This window comes from Barbatula barbatula (genome assembly GCF_947034865.1).
Source record: "Barbatula barbatula genome assembly, chromosome: 2".
Classification (NCBI taxonomy): Eukaryota; Metazoa; Chordata; class Actinopteri; order Cypriniformes; family Nemacheilidae; genus Barbatula; species Barbatula barbatula.
In genome coordinates, this window is record NC_136767.1 from 15,288,685 (window position 1) to 15,298,584 (window position 9,900).

Genomic DNA, 9,900 nt, shown 5'->3' on the forward strand with positions numbered 1-9,900 from the left:
TTAAATATTACAGGACAGTACGAAATACACAACTAGAGAAGAATGTGCTATTGATTTCATCATTCATACGAGCCAGTTTTAACATAGCAAAAACATAGCCAAAAATTTGCTTAGTCACTTAGATTAAAGACATTTCAATTAGTAGTGTGGATGTTTTGTGGGTTTCCCACGTTTCCCATTTCTTTCATGTGTGGTCAAAATGAAAGCAGTTAAAAATGAAAAAAGGATGGTTACATAGTTTCATTTTCACATCGAAGGGCCTATTGTATTGTCTACTTTAAAGTAATACTTTTTTTCTGAAACGTCTTCTGTTTCTGATAAAACATTGAAAACAAGCAAATAAAACTGGCTTCATGAAAGTAATGAGTAAAGATAAATAAATAAATGCAGAATGATGAGATCTGTCAGTATTCAGCAAGAATGAATGCTTAATTTCACAAAATCAACAAAAGTCATTGAATCAGGCTTTTGATATTTTTAGAGCTGTCACTATAAGGTAATTCTAAGAGAGATCGGATAGTTTCTTTCATTTACTGTTTTCTCTCATGGGAGATTTCTTGCCAGCTGACCTGCGATTTCCTTTTGAACGAGACAAACTATTTCTGAGAAATGCTCAGGCTTTCAATAAAGGGGGTGTGGCATGCTTATAGCTTTCCTGTAGCTCAGTGCTAATAGCTTTGCGTTAACAACGCAAGGTTGTGGGTTGGATCCTAGGGGATTGGAGATACCTATAAAATGTATAGGATAATGCTATGTAAGTCGCTTTGGAAAAAAGCGTCTACTAAATGCCTAAATGTAAATGTAATGTTGATACAATAGTGGCGTTCTCAGAAGATCTCTGATTGTGAGTGTCCATAAGATAAATATATGAAGGGATGAAAATGCTTTTTCAAGTGTTCTTATTTTTCTTATTTTCATAAATATGAACCTTGACGTGGATTTTTGGGAATGCATGCTTTACGGTCAAATCGTGTGGATACACACGTTTTATAAATGAGGCCACAGAACACTGACATTATAATACTGTCTGTTGTTTGTCTCTGGTAAAAGCATATGATTAATAGCGCCTTTTATTTTACAAGCAGGATTAATGATTGTCAAGAATCAATAAGTTATTTCTGTTCTGATAAATGTAATTGAAATGAATACAATTCATATAATATTCTTAATGTTATAGGTAAGATCTTTAATGGGGTGGAGAAAGTCACATGTCCTTGCAACTACAAAAAAGTATGACACCATTTTTTATTCTTTAAATCTTTAAAAACAATACTGCTAAGAAAATATACTTTTGTTTAGAGAAAAATAAATCAAAATATATTTTGAGTTTCACACTGATTAAACAAACACCAACAAATACTGAAACTGTAAGCTGGCACTTAAATCCTAACAGTGGAAACACACGATGAGAGACATTGAACATACATGATCACTCCATGGGGAGAAGATCTCTTCAGAAGATTTTCTAATAGGGGATAAAAAATGAACTACACTATCAAAAGAAAACAAAGTACAAATAGAAATGTATTTTCAACAGTCAGTACACCACCATGGGGCACCCTACACCCTACATTTTCTCATGCCCCTCCTTAGATATCATTTACATTCTTCCTCATCCCAAATAACTCAATGTTTTCTATGATCTCTTTCCATGCAGAACAAAAAAATTATCACAATCAAGATAATCGGACATAAAACAAAAAACAAAAACGCCATCAAACACAGTCCGCGCCGACGCTGACAGCTAGTTTCAGAATCGAGTATCGGGGTACTTTCATCTGGATCTGTGGTTTGGTGAAGACTGGCATCATCTTCTGCAAAATAATATTAGAAACAACAATTAGAAAATTACAATTCTTCTCAGCATCCTAGACAGGTCGAACCTCTACTCTCTACATCTTGAGAGGATAGATGTGGATCTGTATGGTACAGTATTGGGCCTATTCCTTCACATTCCATTTTTTAAACTAAACTAGCTTTAACTAAATATTTCAAAAGTGAAAAATATGTATACAAAGAAATTAAAAGCTTGATAAACTTACTGTTCAAACATGCATATGAGGTTAGTTTCTGAAAGGGAAGTCATATGTGAATATACTGTATCTGCACTCAATATAACAATGCAAAAAAGTGTTTTCTTGAACAGAAATCGGTAGGCCTACCTGTGATATTAAGTGTTGTTTGATTGTCTCAACTGCACTGTCATTCTTCTGACATTGCAGTAATCCTTCATCTTCATAAAACAGACAGTCCACTGCAAATATTTGCTTCCATTTTACAAATGCATTGCTGTCTGGTATAACTTTCTCAACATCAAACGTGTGATGGAGCACCACCAGGATCACTGGTTGAGTAACTAAGAAAGGAATCAAACTTAATTATAAGTTAATGTATTTTTGTACTATAATACTAATAATTAACTAATATTTATCCAAATGTCTGTTATTGTATATTTTTATATTTTCTAGTGACCTTGAAGTCTGCTTAGTTGATCTAGTGCAGCAGAAATGTCTGTTCCAGCACGAGAAACAATAATGCAGAAAAACAGGACGAAATCACATTGCGCTTTGGTTGTCTGCCTCAGCCCCCGTATATTCCTGTGCAGAATTGTCTTGAACTTTTCCTCAATGACGTTCATTTTCTGAGTTCAAAGGGAAAGAGTGCAACTTTTTGAAGAATTTAAATAATTTAAAAAATCCTCATACTGAGAAAACACACAGAAAAACAATTGCTGCAGAACTATACTCATTTATGTGATAGTAAGGGCTTTCTCTCAAAAATGATGTAAATAGATAGTGATGAATACTTTTCAGATTTGTATAGGTTTTTGCCTATTGTGTGATAATCCCTAGTTAGCATATTTTGCTAGCAACATCAGCAACCATATATACTGAACAAAAATACACAAACAGCATTCACAAATCACAAACCAGTTAAAGTCTTTGGGAATCATGATGTGAGATGCATACATCAAAACAATGAAAACAAATACAAGACAAAGAATAAGTGACTTACTGTCTTCATTTTCTATTGTTGAGAATTGTGCTGGTGACTGGAACTCTTTCACTTTCACTTTGACAAATGCTTAACATTGTTTCACTTTCAGAACACTCCAGCTAAATGTATTTATTATATATTTGGAGTAGTGGTAAAAATAAACATGACCTTATTGTGCTTTTAAGACACCACTGCTTTCATAATTTTCTTCAATGTGTTAAGAGACTGTCCATTAAAAACAAAAACAAAAAAGAAAATCACTGGCAGTTATAGTTCTCAGTTTGTTTTCTTGTGTTTTGCTCGTCATTGTTTGGTGCTGTTATCTGTATATCTTGTGTTGTTTTGTGGATCTACTCTGTGGTCTAGTTTGACTACACATCCCGTGACAAAAGATTGGACCCCAAAGTGGATTATAACATGGTGTCTCCAGAGGACTTTTTTATTCCATCTGTGCCAAGGCGGCCGTTTTCTGGAGGAGTACGTGGAATTCCTGGACTCCATCACTCAGGTAAGCTGGAGTAAATGCACGCTCAGTACCTGTTTTAGGATGGGGCCAGTTCTCCGTGAGGTGCTCCCAGACTGTCTCTCCATGTTTTCTCCCCTGGACTACACTACCCATGATCCTCCACACTCCCTCACCTGTCACTCATTGTGTGGCTACACATTCCGTAACACTGGCATCAGCAATCTCCAAAGCTTGCAGGGAACCTCACCCTTGAGAAGAATAAACCTGCACAATAAGAAAGGTATAGAGGGAAACAAGTGGTGCAAATACACTAATAAATAAAAATGAACAACAACAAAAACAAACAAGAGTTTGGGGTCAAGACATCCTGCTGGAGAACACATGGCACATTGAAGCAAACAAACCAAGTGCTCAACCAATACAAAAATAGCTAAGCGATATACTCGAACAGAGAACACAAAACCAACACATGGAGCATTTTTGGAAACTTGCAAGCGACTGCAATCATAATAAAAAGATAAGACACAAGAGTGAGAAGAGAGCACATGGTTTTAGCATTTGTGCTTCCTTTGAGAACACTGTTGTTTTGTGGTCGGTAAATAATTGTATTTTTAATTGTAAGCAAAATTTTTCTTTGTTTGATTGACATGTGGTTTTAAATGCTTTCTTCAGTCTGTACGTTTTAGTTAAAGTCTTGACAGTAGCCATCTATTTTTGTTTAAAAACAATTAATATAATTCACCAATTATAAATGTAAATGTTAATAAATGTTAAACTAAATGTAAATAATCTATATGCACATAGTGATTTAAAGGGACTAAAAATGAGTGCAGTACAAACTCAGGTAAGAAGTGGAAACCCGTTGTAAGCATGGCAAACAATGATTTATTGTTCTTAGTGAAAAATAAATAAATATAGAGGTCATCTGCCTACAAAACTAAATGACCTTTAAGAGATTCATACTGGAAATTCATGCCTTAATTTAAACATGCATATCATAGATAAAACACTTTATTCTAGGCTTGAATATTCATCAATATGTCAACGATTTCACTATTATTTACAGTAGATACAGCTTATCTGTTATTTTATAAACAATGATCCAAAATACTGTAACTATTCCTTGATTAATAATATTGGTCACCACAGTCACAAATTGGTTGTTAATAGCTTTTAAATATTGGGTTCCAATGCATTTCTAATGTCTTTTGTCGTGTTGCGTTACTCTGGTGTAGACACGGTGTAAGCATCCTTACAATGTTTACATCATGTCAACTTTGAGCAATCCAGGCTCTCACTACAACTTGTATCTGCTGATCACTGGATGCACATTTTGAGGTCCAGAGTGTTTGCTGCAGTTCTTGCGGTTGTATTTAATGTAGTTTCTCTCCCTTTCTTTGATTCCTTTTTTAGATTTAGAAATTGCTGACTTTATGTCAGAATCTGTGAGCTCACAAACATCCTTACTCTTCCTGCAATCATCTCCTCTATCTTCTTAAGCATGTCAAAAACCGAAACACTGTTCCATGTCTTAGCAATATTGAGGGAATGAAATCGATTTCCACAGTTATCCACCCAGCATCTCTCCACAAAAAACATCTCCATTTTCTCCACCATCCCTCTCTTCTCTTCAGTCAACTGCTTTACCGGTACGACTAAAAGGACAGCCTATGGTTCACCTCATACGGATGCAGCTTTGTATTTTTCTTTAATTTCCTCCAGTGAGAGACCAGAGCTCAACCAGTCTGTAGTGTCTAGCACAGACACCTTCTCCAAAGACAAATATCTTTGTTTATGGTACATAAAAATATGTAAAAAAATGAATTCTAAATGAATAACATAAACTATACACAGATTTATCCATATTAAGAACAACATGTGATACCTGAAAACCTAAAGGTTGCAACCAGTGCTTCTTTATTCTTCATGCATTTCAGGAGTTTCTCCTATCAGTGTTTTGCTGACAATACCCAGATTTACATCTCATTTCACCCAGACGACACCACTGTACCAGCTCGAATTACAGCCTGCCTGGAAGACATCTCAGCTTGGATAAAAGAGCATCACCTCCAGCTGAACCCTGCCAAGACAGAACTACTCATATTTCCGGCAAACCCTTCTCAAAAGGGCAGTAAATCGCTTTCCCGGTCATTCTCCTTCACAACACCTTCCTGATGAAACATTGTTCCTAACTCAGTCCGGTCAACCACATTCAAAATACTACTTAAAATCCATCTCTTCTTTAAATACTTAAAAAATTAATAAATAAATGAACTAACCCTTTCTCTCAACAGGTATTTGTCTGGCTTTTGCTGAAACTAGTAACTTTGTATTGGCACCCATTGTATTATTACCCCTGTATGGCATATCGCTTCGTTGCTCCCTGAACTCTCTGTAAGTATCTAATTTTAGGTGCTAGTATCTAATGAATAAGTACTAGTACGCTGTAAAAACAAACAAGTTAATTCAACCTGAAATAATTTGTAACCTGGCTGCCTTCAAATATTGAGTTCAGTATGAACATTTTATATCCCATGCTGAATTGTAAGCCAGGGCAGGATCAGCCAGCGGCGGCTTTCTGCACATGCGTGCGATCATTTGCAGTCTGGACACGGAGGGGTGAAAATCTCCTGCCCCGCGAAGCAGTTTGGAGAAAAAAAGTCGTGCGAAGAAGAACAGCAGCATCCCGAGGATGGACGAACATATCCATAAATGTAAATGGCAAAATAAAAATCCTTCCTTAGTGGAGTTTAAAATTGAATTGAGGGATCACTTTGCTTCTTTGAAACTCCTGAAAGACTCCAGTGACAATATTTACTCGCTATGTGAAGATGTATTAAAATATTTGTCATTATAATTTGTTAAGCTTCCATGTAACTTTATTTAAAGAATATTTGAAGACTGAGGACCATATATGAATGTGAACAACTTTGATATGCCTTAAGGACTGTAATGCCATCACTTAATTTATTTTATTTTATATTATTTGTATTTACTTTCTTTATTGAATTTGTTCTACTTAACTGTGTTAACTAAGTTCTGCACTTTAGTCTCCCAAAGAGAGATTTTGTAAATTGTGTTTTGTAAAGAATTGTCTCAATAATATGACATAATAATAAAATACATTTAAAAAAATGAGAGACGGGTGGGGGGGTGTTGACAGGTATGTACCTAACTAACAAACCAAAGCTACCAAGAAAAACACTAACTTGTCTTTACACTTCTTGAAGCAGCCTGTTGCGCAGTCCATGAACCTTTGCAGAACAAACTGATGGAAACTTTTTGTATCACCTCAAATGTATACTTAAGTGTCTTGGGATAGTCTATGTCTAGACAGTAAAGAAGACCCATGAGTGTAGCAAAGGCATTTGCAACATCTTCCAGGTCATGTTGGATGATTTGCTCCTCCAGAACCACGGCAACTTTCACGATTTCTGGCTGCCGTCAAAGCCAACCCATATATTTCCGTTCAATACGGTTCACAGTTAAAATATAAATATATATGAGAGGTTAAAATCATATTGTGGCGATGGCATAAGGGGGAAAGGAGATAAATCAAAGCACGAGCCGACTACGCCACCCCGGATAGGTCCGGGGACCCGAAATTACGAGAATACCAAAAGCTCACAGGTTCATTATTGGCTGAGACAGGTAGCAGACAAAAAGGGAAGATGGCAAACAATTTATTTCACACACCATCTCAAATACAAGATCACGTTTAATTTAAAGCATTAAAAGACACAAGCCGTCATAACAATACCAAGCACGCACACACCACATAAATCATCCAACCCAGAATTGGGGAAGGTCGTCCGATTGATCCAACAACCGTTGTGCTCACTCACGTCACCACACGCCAAATGTTTCTCTGTTGTGAACACTGCAAACAAGTCAACCACAGCACAGCACCACACACAGAGGATCTCGGCCACGACCTATTCCCCAACTTTGGAACGAAAAGAAAATTTATAAACTCAACACAAACCAAAACAAATAAAACAAAATCACTTTAAACAGAACGAATTGAAACAAAATTAATTTAAACAAAACGAATTAAACAAAATCAATTTAAACAAAACAAATTAAACAAAATCACTAAGCAAAACGAATTGAAACAAAATCACTTTAAACAAAACGAATTAAACAAAATCAATTTAAACAAAACAAATTAAACAAAATCACTAAGCGAAAGGAATTGAAACAAAATCACTTTAACCAAAACGAATTAACCCCAAAGAACATTGATACTAATTACTCGCGTATCATCCTCTAGTCCGGTAATCACCCCTCTCCTAGTCCTCCGAGAGAGTTCGATGTCGTGCCTATAGACACGTAAAACGCGTCACCGAAGCACGTCGACAGACACAACATGGCTATTATGCACTAGATGTATGCCAGCTAAATGGGATAGTCCTCTGCACATATCCGGGACAAAAATTTACGACCCCACAAGTAAGTTCGCCACTTTTCAACGGCCCAAACACAAGCAAGTGCTTCCCTTTCAATGGTCGAGTACTTGCGTTCAGTAGATGACAATGTCCGGGACGCAAAAGCAACAATGCGCTCTGTTTTATCCTTGTGAACCTGAGCAAGAACAGCTCCCAGGCCATAGGCAGAGGCATCCGTAGATAATACCGTAGGCAAATCTGGGTCGAATAATGCGAGAGCAGGGCTGTGAACAAGCAATTTTTTAACAGTCTCAAAGCATTTCTGCGCCTCCTCCGACCAGGCGAAATCTGAGCCCTGTCTGATGCAAGCGCGCAGAGGCTCCACGAACGTGGCGAAATTTGGAATGAACTTACTATACCAGGTAGACCGAGGAAAGAGCGGAGTTGTGTTGCATCTGTTGGTGCAGGTGCATTAAGAATGGCAGAAAGATGATCCTCATCAGGTTGAATTCCTTGCGCATTCACCCTATGACCAAGGAAACGCAGACTGGATTTGTTGAACTGACACTTCGATTGATTCAATTTCAGTCCAGCATCCTGCAAGCGTTGAACAACAGCTTTGAGTGTGTGGTCATGTTCGTTTTGTGTACGTCCCCAGACAATGATATCGTCAAGGTAATTGGCAACATTCGGAACCCCTTGTAAAACTGTTCCCTGTTACGTGTTTGATAGGTACACCGTAACCTTTATAGGAGGCTCAACACAAGGACCACAGCTGCACACTCGTTGAACTACTTTTATTATATATCCGCCCCTCAACCACAACCTACAGAAGGTTCCTACCCCAGTGGTTAACCTGATACTACACCCCCCTTTCTAAGCAAAGGATAATCTTTGTACAGATGCAGATACAACATTAAGAGCATTCCTAAATTGTAACAGACGGCTCTTCCGGATATAAATATAACATATACCATCACTAAAATGATGATCAAGATCAGTAACAATAACAACACACATTTATGGTTCTCAACATTTGTGAAATACTATGAACATGTGCTTCTAAAAACACTATTTCAACAGCATCAATTGAACACTTTATCAACAGCATAGATTGGCAACAATCAACTACTCCCTGCCCTCCCCATAACTCGGGTGCCATTCCTAAGAACGAAAAAAGTCTTTCAAGTAAGATGGAGGATTCCTTATACGGGCTGGGAAACGTCTTTCACACACAGGAGACCGCTGACTCCCTACACACTGTGCTCCGGGTGTGACAGGAGTGTGTGTGTCGTCAGGAACTGTGCTCTCGGGTGCTGGCTCAGTTGCGTGAGCAGGTTTTTCAGGAGCCACAGGGGTTAGTGAAATATGGTATCTGTTCCTTCGCAGAGTGCCCCCGGGCGTCTCAATGATGTATGACCTCGGTGTGCCGGCAGTAGACACCACTGTGCCTCTTTCCTCTGTATCTTTGACCCACACATGTTCACCGGGTTGAAGGCACGGCATGTCGCGTGCTCTGTGTCTTTGGTCATAATGCTGTCGCTGTTTTTGTCTGTACCTGTGTTCCGTCCTTTTCAGGTTGTCCATGTCTGCGCAACCTGGGTTAAGCGTGGATGTAATGACAGGAACTGGCGTTCTTATTTTCCTTCCCATCAGAAGCTCAGTGGGACTGTATCCATTTGCCAGGGGAGCAGCTCGATAGGCCATCAGGGCGAGATAAGGGTCGCTGGATTTCTTGAGGAGACTTTTGATCGTCCTCACAGCACGCTCCGCCTCCCCGTTGCTCTGTGGGAAATGGGGACTAGAAGTCACATGGCTAAAACCCCAATCCTGTGCGAACTGTCTGAAGATCTCGGATGCAAACTGCGGGCCATTGTCCGAGCGGACCACTTCAGGTATACCATGGCGAGCAAATATAGACTTGATGTGATCAATCACTGCTCCAGATGTTGTATATGTCAGTTTGGCTACTTCAAAATATCTGGAGAAATAGTCCACAATGACCAGGTATTGTTTGTTGTCTATCTGGAATAGATCCGCTCCTACCGT

The 9,900-nt window shown here is 38.2% G+C and overlaps 1 long non-coding RNA gene across 1 annotated transcript; it reads right to left on the reverse strand.

Annotated features, from left to right (window-relative positions):
• Positions 1-1,167: 1,167 nt before the first annotated feature.
• Positions 1,168-3,076, reverse strand: LOC306905182. The gene is made up of 5 exons (XR_013787705.1): positions 3,016-3,076; positions 2,473-2,641; positions 2,163-2,356; positions 2,043-2,070; positions 1,168-1,814 (listed from the first exon to the last, which is right to left on the reverse strand). It is a non-coding gene; the product is annotated as an uncharacterized lncRNA (long non-coding RNA).
• Positions 3,077-9,900: the final 6,824 nt, after the last annotated feature.